A 13,302-nucleotide genomic window follows, 5' to 3' on the forward strand; every position below is an offset into this window, starting at 1 on the left:
TCCAGCCGCTCAAACAAGCGCCGGCGAGACTGCCTGCTCCCACCTCCCGCGGCCAGTTATGCTGCCGCGCAGGCCTCACGGCCCCACCGTACTCCCATCGCTGGCCTAGCCATCCCTCTACTCACCCACACATGTTGTTATTCTCCGGCGATGGCAGACGAACCAGTAAACCCTCATACTCCTCCGTCTGGGAAACAACCGCCGAGTATTCCCTGGCTCCGTGTCATTCCCTTCCTAGGCCTCGCTGTCGTCCACCGCCCTGGTGCTCTCGGCGCGGCCTGGTCAACATGGTCAATGAACGACATCCATCGGAAGTGGACTATACATGGAGAGGCTGACAGCTGGGTCCATGGCCGCACGCAAGGAAATGCCTCCCTTATTACGCGCAAAATAATGATTCCTCCACCTGACAGCTAGGACCCACAGGAAGGGCCTCTGTATTTCGCAAAAAAGACGTTCCCCCCGCTGACAGGTCGGACCCACCAGCTATATCTTCGCACGCAAGGAAGTGCCTCCTTATTACGCCCAAAAAATGAATACCCCCTGCTAGTTGGGACCCACCATATTGTTGGGCTGACTTGTGGGCCTACTAAGTTGACGGGGACGGAGGGCTTTGTCAACTTAGTCAATACTCCAGTGACTATATGATGTCCATCCAACGACCATAGTGATTCTTCAACCTCTGGTCTTCTTGCTCCAGCCGCCCAAAGTAGCGCCGGTCGTGCCGCCTGCTCCTGCCTCCCGTGGCCCGGATTCGCGTCGTCCCCTTCCTAGTCCTCGCTGTCGTCCACCGCCGTGGTGCTCTCGGCGCGGCGTGGTCAGTGTGGTCAATGACCAACTTCCATCGGAAGAGTACTGTACGTGGAGAGGGTGACAGCTGGGTCCACGGCAGCCGCAAGGAAGTGCCTCCTTATTACGCGGAAAATAATTATTCCTCCACCTGACAACGGGGACCCATCGGACGGGCCACCAGTATTTTGCGAAAAAATCGTTTCCCCCTGACTACTGGGACCCACCGGATGGGCCACCATATTTCGTGAAAAAAACGTTCCTCCCACTGTCAGCTCGGACCCACCGGAAGTGCCTCCTTATTACGCACAAAAAAATGAATACTCCCCCAACTAGTTGGGACCCACCTTGGTGGGAGGCTGTCTTGTGGGCCTACTAAGTTGACGGGGACGAAGGGCTTTCTCAACTTAGTCAATATGAACGATTCTAGCTCCAGTGACCGTACGATGTCCATCCAACGGCCGTAGTGCTTCTTCAACCTCTGGTCTTCTTGCTCCAGCCGCCCAAAGCAGCGCCGGTCGTGCCGCATGCTCCTGCCTCCCGTGGCCAGCTGTGCTACCGCGGAGGCCTCACTGCCCCCTACTATTCCCACCGCTGGCCAGGCCCTGCGGCGACGGCAGCCTCACACCGTAGCCGAACTAGTGAACCCTCGTACTCTTCTCGGCGCGGGCTTCCACTGCCGCGTCTTCCCTGGCTCCGCGTTGTCCCCTTCCTAGGCCTTGTCGTCGTCCACCACCGTGGTGCTCTCTGCGTGACGTGGTCAACGTGGTCAAGGAATGACTTCCATCGGAAGAGTACTGTACGTGGAGAGGCTGACAGCTAGGTCCACGGCCACAGTCCAGTTTTTTTGTGATTTTCCAAGTAAGTCACTTTGTCACGCCTGTTGGGCTGTAAATATTTCAAGACGAGGAGAGCTTTCATTCGGCTGGCCAAGAAAATGGCCCATCAGTAATGAGAAATGGGTTGTACATTTTTAAAACACATCAAACCGGCAATTAGTTTCAATTTTTTTTCATTCAAGATTTTAAATTACATTAATTTTTATGCGTGGAGAATTTGTTGGATTTTATATTGATATACATTCTCTGTTGGAAAAGGCAGTGCCTAGGAGGCGCTTAGGCACGCCTAGGCGCTAGGCGATGGCTAAACGCCTCGCCTAGGGCATAAATGGAAGTCTAGGCAGGGCAAGCAAGGAATTGTCTACCCCAAGAAAGGAGTCATGCCATATTGCACTAATATGACAAACATGCCATATTCCAATGGCAGTAGCTAGCAATTAACTTATTTCATGCCCTAAATTAATATCGACACACACATAATACTCACAAATACACCCTGATAGTAAAAATATATTACCGCCTAGTTCACGCCTAGGGCGCTTAAGCACCGCCTAGGCACTAGGCGAAGGCCAACCGCCTCGCTTATGCCTACCGCTTTTTCCAACATTACATTTATTTTTAAAATCAGTTTGAATGTGAGTCAAAATTTCGGGATTAAAAACAGTTCGGACCGCACCGAAATATGCAAAATTTCGTATAATTTTTTAACCATGGCCACAATATGGGCTGTAATGCAAACAAAAAGAATATGGGCTCCAAAAAAATCTTAAGAATTAGCAAATGGGCTGTAAATTATTAGAAATAATGGCAGATGGGATGTAAGCTGTTTTCCACAAATTTGAGGCTTTCCTAAAAAAAGGTTGACGCACAAGCAGTGACGGTTGGATGTCCATCCAATGGCCGTCGTGTTTCTTCAATCTCTGCTCTTCCTGCTCCAGCCGCTCAAACAAGTGCCGGCGAGACTGCCTGCTCCCTCCTTCCCGCGGCCGGCTGTGCTGCCGCGCAGGCCTCACCGCCCCACCGTACTCCCATCGCTGGCCTAGCCATCCCTCTACTCACCCACACCTGCTGTTATTCTCCAGCGACGGCAGACGAACCAGTAAACCCTTGTACAGTCGTACTCCCCTCCGCGTGGGAAACAACTGCCGAGTCTTCCCTGCCTCCGTGTCGTCCCCTTCCTAGGCCTCGCCGTCGTCCACCACCGTTGTGCTCTCGACGCGGCATGGTCAATATGGTCAACGACCGACTTTCATCGGAAGAGTACTGTGCATGGAGAGGCTGACAGCTGGGTCCACGCCGCAGCAAGGAAGTGCCTCCTTATTACGTGCAAAATCATCATTCCTCCACCTGACAGCGGGGACCCACCGGACGGGCCACCGTATTTCGCGAAAAAATGTTTCCCCCCTGACTGCTGGGACCCACCAGCTACACCTTCGCACGCAAGGAAGTGCTTTCGGAAAAAAAAACGATTCGCCCCCCTGACTGCTGGGACCCACCAGCTACATCTTCGCACGCAAGGAAGTGCGTCCGGGCAAAATAAAAATGATTTGCCCCCCTGACTGCTGGGACCCACCAGCTACATCTTCACAGGCAAGGAAGTGCCTGACAGTCGGGACCCACCTAGTTGAAGCGTACGTAGCGTTGTCATTCTGGTCGCGAACGTGTACGTACATATATACCGGTGGATGTAGAGGCGCGCACATGTCGTAGTAGAGGCTCGCACGTAGCATGTACACGTACGTACAGCGGCTAGGGTGCAAGAAAGAAAATACGGCCACGTATGTGTACATACGGGCGGGGTCTCGAACGCCTACTCACGCATACGTACGGCGAGGGCTCGTGTACATGGCTGGGTCGGAACGGAGAAAGAACATCATCATCGTGTTCATGGGGAGGCAACGGAATGCGTCGTGTTCATGGGGAGGCAACAGAATGCGTCATGTTCATCGGGACGCAACGAAACGCGTGGGAGCCAACCGGCTGGGTTAGAACGGAATGCGTGGTCGTGTTCATCGGGAGGGCTTGGACGGAACAGGCGATGGAAACGAGGCCTGGCATACCGTAGAACGGAGGAAACGGACCTCCTACATTCGGAACGGGGTCCTGTTGATCGGGAGAGGTGTGGCGTACCGCAAAACAGAGGAAACGGACCTCCTACGGTCGAAACGGGGGTCCTGTTGATTGGGAGGGGTGTGGCTTACCGCAAAACGGAGGAAACGGACCTCCTACGGTCGAAACGGGGGTCCTCTTGATCGGGAGGGGTGTGGCGTACTGCAAAACAGACGAAACGGACCTCCTACGGTCGAAACAGGGGTCCTTATCATCGGGAGGGGTGTGGCGTACCGCAAAACGGGACTCCACGGGATACTGTTCATCTCCACCGTCGACCTCCTCCAGCCTCCACGGGCTACCGTCGACCTCCTCCAGCCTCCATGGGCTCCTGTTCATCCAGCCTCCACCGTGCGCTACTCCACTGGCTACTGTTCAACCACCCCTCACCTTCTACTGTTCATCCAGCCCTCCACCCTCTACTGTTCATCCAGCCCTCCAGACCACGGGGTCCTGTTCAACCACCCCTCCACGGCTACCCCTCCATCATCTACTGTTCATCCAGCCCTCCACACCACGGGGTCCTGTTCATCCAGAGGCAACGCCACCGCTCACTGTTCATCCCCCCGCAACGCTCACTGTTCATCCAATCGATCGGCTTCAATTAGCAGCAGTAGCAAAGGAATCGCTCCATCGGGTTCAGTTAACAGCCATCGATCGATCGCTCGGGTTCAGTAACGTGTAGCCTATAGTGCAATCGCTCGGGTTCAGTTAGAGCCCAACGCCTCGCTCGGGTTCAGTTAGAGCCAACACCTCGCACGTGTACGAGACAAACGCGCATCGCTCGGCCCCCGACCTCCCACGGTAACCGGCAATCCTCGAAATTTTCCTCCCCCTCGCTTCTACCACGGTTTTTTCCGTCATGGACGGCCCAAAGAATGTCATGCAGTTGCGTCTCCGGCCCGCCCAGGACGAAAAGCCCATTTTCTGTCATGATTTTTTATCATAGAAGTAGGAGCCCACCACATCTATGATGATACCGGGTTTTGTCACAATTATCGTCATAGAACTGTCATATGTATGACAGAAAAAAAAATTGTTCGGCCCAAAATGTCACGAATGTGTCTTTTTTTTGTAGTGCTTCTTTCCACCAAATCCAAATCCTGTGAGAGAGAGAGTTGAGTGTTGGGGAGACTATCATTTGAAGCACAAGAGCAAGGAGTTCATCATCAACACACCATTTGTTACTTCTTGGAGAGTGGTGTCTCCTAGATTGGCTAGGTGTCACTTGGGAGCCTCCGACAAGATTGTGGAGTTGAACCAAGGAGTTTGTAAGGGCAAGGAGATCGCCTACTTCGTGAAGATCTACCGCTAGTGAGGCAAGTCCTTCGTGGGCGACGACCATGGTGGGATAGACAAGGTTGCTTCTTCGTGGACCCTTTTTGGGTGGAGCCCTCCGTGGACTCGTGCAGCCGTTACCCTTCGTGGGTTGAAGTCTCCATCAACGTGGATGTACGATAGCACCACCTATCGGAACCACGACAAAAACATCTGTGTCTCCAATTGTGTTTGAATTATCCAAACACTTCCCTTTACATTCTTGCAAGTTGCATGCTTTACTTTCCGCTGCTCATATACACTTTGCATGGTTGCTTGAATTGTGTTAAGATTGCTTGACTTGTGCTAAGTTAGCTAAAATCTGCCAAAAACTAAAATTGGGAAAAGGATAAGTTTTTATTTGGTCAAGTAGTCTAATCACCCCCCTCTAGACATACTTCTGATCCTACAAGTGGTATCAAAGCTTTGGTCTCCATCTGCTTTGATTTCCATAGCGTTTGGTGGTCATAGCCTTGGTTTCACAACCTAGGAGAGTATGGCGTCTAGCGAGGGAAACTACCACCGTAGAGGTCCTTACTTTGATGGTACGAATTTTGCTAGTTGGAAGCATAAGATGAAAATGCATATTCTCGGACATAACCCCGCAGTTTGGGCTATTGTGTGTATTGGCTTGCAAGGTGAATTCTTTGATGGGAGAGAACCGAACCGTGAAGCTAGCGCAGATGAGTTGAAGATGCTTCAATACAACGCTCAAGCTTGTGATATACTCTTCAACGGATTGTGCCCCGAAGAATTCAACAAAATCAGCCGTCTTGAGAATGCAAAGGAAATTTGGGATACTTTGATTGATATGCACGAAGGTACCGACTCTGTCAAGGAATCCAAGTTGGATGTGCTTCAAAGTCAACTTGACAAGTTCAAGATGAAGGATGGTGAAGGCGTCGCTGAAATGTACTCTAGGCTTGCTCTCATTACAAATGAGATTGCCGACTTAGGAAGTGAAGAGATGACCGACAAATTCATCATCAAGAAGATCCTAAGAGCATTGGATGGAAAATATGATACCGTGTGCACATTGATCCAAATGGTGCCCAATTACAAGAATCTCAAGCCAACGGAAGTCATTGGAAGAATTGTTGCTCATGAGATGTCACTCAAGGATAAGGAGGAGCTCCATAACAAGTCAGGTGGTGCTTACAAAGCCTCATTTGAAGCCCCCACATCGTCAAGTGAGAAACAAACCTTCAATGAAGAATTGAGCCTAATGGTGAAGAACTTCAAGAAGTCCTACAAAAGTAATAGCAAAGAGAGAAGCTCCAAGTCAAGGTCCTACAACGACAAAAGATCTTCTAGTCGAGAGCGCAATTGCTACAATTGTGGAAGACCCGGACACTATTCCAATGAGTGTACGGCTCCCTACAAAAGAAGAGAAGAATCACCTAAGAGGAGAAGTAGAAGAGATGAATCACCACCAAGAGAGAAAAGGAGTAGAGATGATCATTATGAACGAAGAACATCCTGGAGAAGCAAGGATTCAGAAAGGAAGGACAAGTCATCAAGGAGCTACACAAAATGAAGACATCAAGCTCATGTTGGTGAATGGGTATCCGGTTCCGACTCTGACAATCACTCCGAGAGAAGCTGTCAATCCGACTCCGAACATACTCAAGATGAAGGTGTTGCCAGTCTAGCACTTGTGTCAACCAACTCCTACGACATATTTGATTCACCAAATGAGGGACTTGGAAGATGCTTCATGGCTAAAGGCCCAAAGGTAACACACCCCGAGTATGTTGATTTCAATAGTGATGAAGATGACTTGCTAGGTGATGATGATTTACTTATTGACAACTCTAGTGATGAATACTATGATGAAACGTCAATTAATCATGCTAATCAAGATAAAACGAATGACGATGATAAGGAGAAGATTGAGCTCCTAACTAAAGAACTAAACACTCTTAAGTTAGCTCATGAAACTATCTTAGGGGATCATCAAGAACTTTTAAGGACTCATGAGAAGTTACGCTTTGAAAAGCTCAACCTTGAGCAAGAGCATGAGTTCTTAAAGGCAATCAATGATGACCTTCGCAAGAAAAGTTCTTCTTATATTGCCAAGCGTTTACTCTTATCTACTTACATGCCTCAAGTCAAGTCTAGTAACAAGAGCAAGAAGGATTCTTCCTTTAGTAGTAACAATAATCATGTTAAATCTAATGTTGTTGCTTCTAGTAGTTCTCTTGATTCCACTAATGATTCTCTTAGCCAAGTTACACTTGAGCAAGAAAATAGCTTATTGAAGGGAATTATAGAGAAAGGTGTTTACAAGAGCCTTGCCGGGAGTAAGCAATTCGAGGAAATTGTATGCAAGCAAGGAAGGCACCGGAATAACCAAGGTGTTGGTTTTGAACGAAAGTTCAATGCCAATGGAGTTGAGTGGGAAGAAGTTCAATACCCCAAGACGAAGTTTGTTCCTCAACAAGAGAAGTATGATCCTACTTCCTTCAAAGGGACACAAGCTCAAGATGATCTTTCACCACAAGACCACAAGCAAAAAGGCAAGGATGAGCTTCAAGAGGAGATTGATACATTTGAAGAAGCTCCCAAGGCCTTGGTCAAGTGGGTTCCCAAGACTACGTCAAGTTCTACTTCATCAAGTACGACTACAACCCAAAGGATTCCCATCAAGATGGTGTGGATCCCGAAGAAGAAGAACTAGAGAGTTCTTGAGGGTGACTCCGCCAACAAACTTCACTCATATCATTTTGGCAAGGACAAGTGCAATCAACTTCCACATCTTGCACTACTTCATGGAGTCACAAACCCTCTTGTTGGTAAGACAAGGGACAAGGCAACCTAATGCTTTCATAGACATCATTTTATGTGTGCATCACTCTATGTCTATGGATATCCTTGTTTGTTCCTTGTGGGACTAACCCGTGTAGGTATTGAAAGTGCAACTCACTCCAAAGGATTGCTCCAAATGATCTACATCAACATTGAGCATCCACATCTTCAACACCTACATGAAGTCATCATCGACAAAACCCAAGGTTAGTTCATCCCTCTAAGGGGGGATCTCACATCTAGGGGGAGCTTTACTCTAAGAATTGAGTTAAAGCAACTCTAATGGTGTGAACACATCAATGCATTATGTAAAAGTGGCAACCCCACTTGAGCTTAAACGATGAGTATGACCTATGATCAAATGATCTCATTTGATTCCTAAGTCAATATACTCATATATAGATGACCTAGTCATCGCCAATTGCTTGATAGATGCTAGAATGGTTGTGCATGCTTTTCCACATATTTCATTTGTCATTTTATTGTGTGAGCATGTTGGTTGCATATTTCACTCATTCGAGGACATCCACTTGTTGTTTTGATTGTTTCGTTTCTTTTCTTTTGCCAAGTGGATGTACAAGAATGCCTAAGAACCTTCTCTAGCTATCTATGCTTTTCTTGTCTCAAACTCTATAATTGCTACAACACAAAGTTTGATCAAGTCAGATTCGAACCACTCTGTGTGAGGGGCACTCGGAGTCCCCGATTCGTCATAGACTTAAACTTCCAAAACTTCTTTGTGCGTTTTGGTCTGACCGATTCTTCCATTTCGGTCATACCGAGATCACTAAGTCGATCTAGGTTTTCAATCTCGGTGCAACCCATTTGAACATTTCGGTCACACCGAGTTGTAGTAACTGCTTGCAGTAATGCATCTCAGTGCCACCGAGTTGTTCCACTCGGTCACACCGACAGGGTCGGGCAATATATATCCACGGGCAAAATTTTGGAAATTTCTCTAAACTCTTTCGCCCGCGCTCAGCCCGCTCTGCCTCCTGGGTCTCCGGATCGTCCTCCTCATCGCTAACTACCTCCCGCCGCTGGTCTCCGCCACCGTCAACGGGAATCATCTCCGCCGTTGCCGCCGTAGCAAGTCCATCGCCGAACTAGGGTATGGACTTGATCCTTGTGCTAATCTCACTCCGATTCCTAGCACATTGTTTTCGCCATGTATGTTGCCATGATTGAGATCATCTTATCCAGTAAAAATGCTCCATAGATTAGGTTTGGATTGAAAATTTAGGGTTAGGTTTCCACCGAAACCATCTCGGACCGACCGAGTTGTAGAAATTGGTTCCACGGATTTGGCCAAGGCCATTGCACATGTGATTCTCGGTCCGACCAAGAATTGCAAATCGGTGTGACCAAGTTCAGGACTTTGTGAAACCCTAGCAGTCTCGGTGCCACCAAACTGTGACTTGGTCTGACCGAGTTCACTAGTTTAGGTTCCTAAAGCTGCTTCGGTATCACTGAGTTTACAAATCGGTAGATCTGAAATGCTTTCTGTGGAAAACTAAAACTAAGTTTTGAACTCATTCTCTTGCAAAAAAACCTCTATATTTTGTGATGCTCATCCTATCTACCTCATCTATATCTATTCACAGGGTCTGCTGTCGGAGTTTGCAGCATGTCTGATCAAAGTGACAGTCAGAACAAGTCTGAGGAGCAGGTTCACATGGCGAGGGCACTAGTCCCTCTAGCAGCTATGATGGTAGCAGAAGCACTCCCAGCAACTTGCCTAAGGCAGCCACCAGGGCCAGAAAGAAGAAAACCTCAGAGTCTGAAGATGAAGACTATGTGGCTATAGAGGATGAGGCCACTTCCAAGAAGAAGGTGCTCAAGAAGGAATATGGCACAACTGCTGCCACTAAGCCAGGAATGCAAAAGAAAGGACCTGCTAGGAGAGTTCCCACTTCCAAACCTAGGAAGGTTTCCACTGGTGAAACCATGAAGTTCACCATTGAGTCTGATGATGAAGTTGCTGGCCAAGAAAAGAAGAAGAAGAGAGTCAGAACCACTACTGCCAAGGTACTTGGCAAGCCCTCTATGAGGAGAGACTCTGAAGATGAAGAAGCAGAGGTTGCTGCACCAGCACCTAAAGCTCAGAAGCTTATGGGTGATGCCATCAGGTCAGGGGCTGCTTCATCAAAGTCCAAAGAAGCACCCAAGGCAGCTGCTCCAAAGCCTAAAATTGCACCCAAGAGGAATACTAGGAACATTCCTACTGGAGAGAAGAACAAGGCCCCAGTGCCTGAAGTTGTTGTTGAAGAAGAAGATGATGAGGAACATGTCTTGAGAAAGTTGAAGCCCAAAATTCCAGATCACAATGATGCTCATCCTGTAGCTGAGGATATGAAGCTGAGAAAGGATGCAGGACTCATACAGTGGAAGATAACCGATCCCTATGGAGTCAGGAGGAGAACTGTTGTGGACTACAGGTTCCATACAAAGGAACAACATGATTTCTATGAGACAGTGATGCTTGAAAAGAAGCCAATTGTCTATGGTATGAGATGGGTGGACTGGAAATATATCAAGGAGAATGAAGAGCACTATCCTGGTGTGTATGACAGTTTCAATGCTTGTGGAGTGGATGACTTTGTTGGGCAGAAGCTCACAAAGTGGAATGATGAGCTTATAATGCAGTTCTAATCCACAGCACACTTCTATCCAGATGGAAGGATAGTATGGATGTCTGAAGGTACTAGGTACCAATCAACTATTAAAGAATGGGCTAATCTGATCAATGCACCTAAGGAGAAAGAGGATGACTTGGATGTCTATGCTAAGAAGAAGATGGATCACAACTCTATGGCACATATGTACAAGGAGATCCCAGATGCTGCTGTTGAAACACACAAGTTTGGATCAGTACATTACCTTCTGTCAGGATTGCGAACCATCAACTGGATCCTCAGGCACACTCTTTTGCCTAAGCCAGGTGATCACAAGATGATCAGAGGCCATGCTATCAATCTGCTTCACATATTTGATGTGCCTCAAAAGTTCAAGGTCATGAGCCTCATAGTGGAAACTATAAGGAGGACAACTGCTGATCAGAAGAGAAGTTGTGGGTATGCCCCATAGATCCAGGAGCTAATTAACTCCAACATGGGCACTGGCACATACCTTTTGGACAAGGATCACATGCCTATCTATCCAGATTTTGAGGACAACACAGTGGTTATGGATGAAGATGAACCATCTTCTGTGCAAGCACAAGCAAAGAAGGAGAAGGCAAGGACTAAAAAGGCTGCCAAGATGCCAACCATTGATGAGGCATCTCAGTATTTCCTGAAGAGTAAGCAAGATCAGCTTGGCTACTTGATTACCTCCACTCTAAGGATTGAGAAGGGATTGGCCACCCTGACTCAAAACCAGGAGAGCCTGGAGAGGGTCATGGAGCAGAAGTTCTATGACTTGGATGTGAAGGTCACTGAATACAATCAGTTGTTGAGCAACTTCAAGATGACATGCAGGAGATGAAGGGCAAGACAACCACTGATGCGTTTGCTAGAGTGCCCAGAGCTCAGAGATCAGCTGCAGTGCCTGTTCCAGACACAAGAGCAACTTCATCTGCACCAGCTACAACTTCAGTGCCACCAGCTCCAGCACCTACTCCACCAGCTCCAACTTCATCAACTAATGCTTTCGTCCTTGGCGTTATCTCTACACCACCAGCTGAAGACCAAGCCTGTGAGTCGATTTAGTACTATGAATTTTCTATGAACTTTTTGGTAACTTGTTGCCAAAGGGGGAGAAAAATGTATAGATCATAGGCTTCGAGAGAGAGCATTCTCTTCTTATCCTCTCTTGTTTTTGTGGTTGAACTTTGTTTGCTTGTTTGATATACTTTATGCCTGTGTGATACTTGGATGATCATGTGTTTGATCATATGCTACATTAATGCTTGTTGGATGACATTATCATTTTATCTCTATATGTTCATTCACTTTGCTTGGTGAGGAGTGCATGAATTTTAATTATTATCATTTTGAGAGCTCCACCAAGATGTATGTGACATGGGAGAGTAACTCATGATCCTAACTCATTGTGCATTTGCAGTCCAAAGCAAATCTTAAACTATGCACAAATTTAGGGGGAGCTCTCACATTTCACATACTTCTCAAACCGACAATGTTTTTCAATCTTATTATCATTTCTTGAAGCTTTGATCTATATGTTGTCATCAATTACCAAAAAGGGGGAGATTGAAAGTGCAACTATCCCTAGGTGGTTTTGGTAATTCCTAACAACACATAGCTCATTGAGCTAACACTATTTCAAGATAAATATTTCAGGAAAAGCTCAATGAATGGCATGGCATGGATGAGAAAAGTGGACCCCTCAAAATGCTCAGGATAAAAGGATTGGCTCAAGCTCAAAGCTCAAGACTCTACATTTTATATTTTAGTGATCCAAGATCACATTGAGTCTATAGGAAAAGACAATACTATCAAGGAGGGATGAGGTGTTGCTTAATGAGGCTCTTGCTCAAAGTGCTTAGTGATATGCTCCAAAACCCTCAACTACTTTCTCACATCCACATATGACCTAAACCAAAAGTCAAACTCGGCCCCACCGATTCTTTCTATCCGGCGCCACCGAGTTCAGATGTCATAGCCACTGCCACAAACTCTAGGCAAATCAGTCTCACCGATAGGGATCTCGGTCTCACCGAGATGGGATTGTAATCTCTTTGTTTCCCTTCGTAGCGTTTCAGTACCACCGAAATGAGCGATCGGTCCCACCGAGATTTCAATGTAAACTCTATGTTTCCCTTTCGTAACATTTCTGTCTCACCGAAATGAGCGAACCGGTCCCACCGAGTTTACCTGACCAACTCTCTGGTTAGCTTATTACCAAAATCGGTCCCACCAAGTTTGTGTAATCGGTCTCACCGAGATTACATTATTCCCTAATCCTAACCATATCGGTCCTACCGAGTTGCATGTCGGTCCCACGAAAATCCTAACAGTGTGACGCCCGGGTAATTAAGCTACAGTGATCCTCTGCTAATGGTGCCACGTCACCTCGTTTATAGTTGCTAATCTCGAGTTAGTTCGAAACCGATTCAAATTCAAATTCAAAATTAGGCAAACAATAAAAGTTTTCGAACTTTAAAACAAAATTGTTCGGACCGTGTCAAATATTGCATAGATAATTATGGTGAAGAAACAAAACTTCTATAAATTATTCCAATGCACTAAAATAATTAAAACATCAGCTAAACCTATTATAAATGCCCTTTTGAAATTTATAGAAATGCGAACTAAATATTTAAAAAAAAATTCCAAAATATATTATGGAAGTGGGCTAATTTACAACCTCCATTTAGGTACTGGTCTTATAAATTTACAAAACTGAAAACTATTAAAAACTATAATAGAAAACAGAAAAGTAAAATAAAATAAAAACAGAAAAGAATATACAAAAAAAA

Source organism: Triticum aestivum, chromosome 6B, assembly GCF_018294505.1.
Source record: "Triticum aestivum cultivar Chinese Spring chromosome 6B, IWGSC CS RefSeq v2.1, whole genome shotgun sequence".
In the NCBI taxonomy this organism is placed as follows: domain Eukaryota; kingdom Viridiplantae; phylum Streptophyta; class Magnoliopsida; order Poales; family Poaceae; genus Triticum; species Triticum aestivum.